Genomic DNA, 289 nt, shown 5'->3' on the forward strand with positions numbered 1-289 from the left:
CCCACTCAATGATCTTAAAGGTCTTTTCCAACCAAAACCATTCTATGATTCTATGAGACCTCCAAACCTCACCCCACACTCTGGGAAACAGCACAGCCCAAAAAATCAGAGACACAACTTGACACAACCCTGCTCTCCCCTCTGCTTAAGGGGCCATGCAGACTGCCTCTGCCCCGCATCCCCGTGCCCAGGCAAGCGCTCTAACATCCTCTCCACCTGCAGACCACCCCCCTCATTTGGCTTGTTACCACACCACAAAAAGGGAGGCCCTGCAGCATGGAGCAGGCAC

General features: G+C 54.0%; 1 protein-coding gene across 5 annotated transcripts in view; it reads right to left on the reverse strand.

Moving 5' to 3' along the window:
• AP1B1 (adaptor-related protein complex 1, beta 1 subunit) overlaps positions 1 to 289 on the reverse strand; it is a 19,339-nt gene that overhangs the window by 4,981 nt on the left and 14,069 nt on the right. The gene's annotated exons all lie outside the window — the stretch shown is intronic.

The sequence above is a fragment of the Mesitornis unicolor genome, unplaced genomic scaffold (assembly GCF_000695765.1).
Source record: "Mesitornis unicolor isolate BGI_N332 unplaced genomic scaffold, ASM69576v1 scaffold31911, whole genome shotgun sequence".
NCBI classification, from domain to species: Eukaryota; Metazoa; Chordata; class Aves; order Mesitornithiformes; family Mesitornithidae; genus Mesitornis; species Mesitornis unicolor.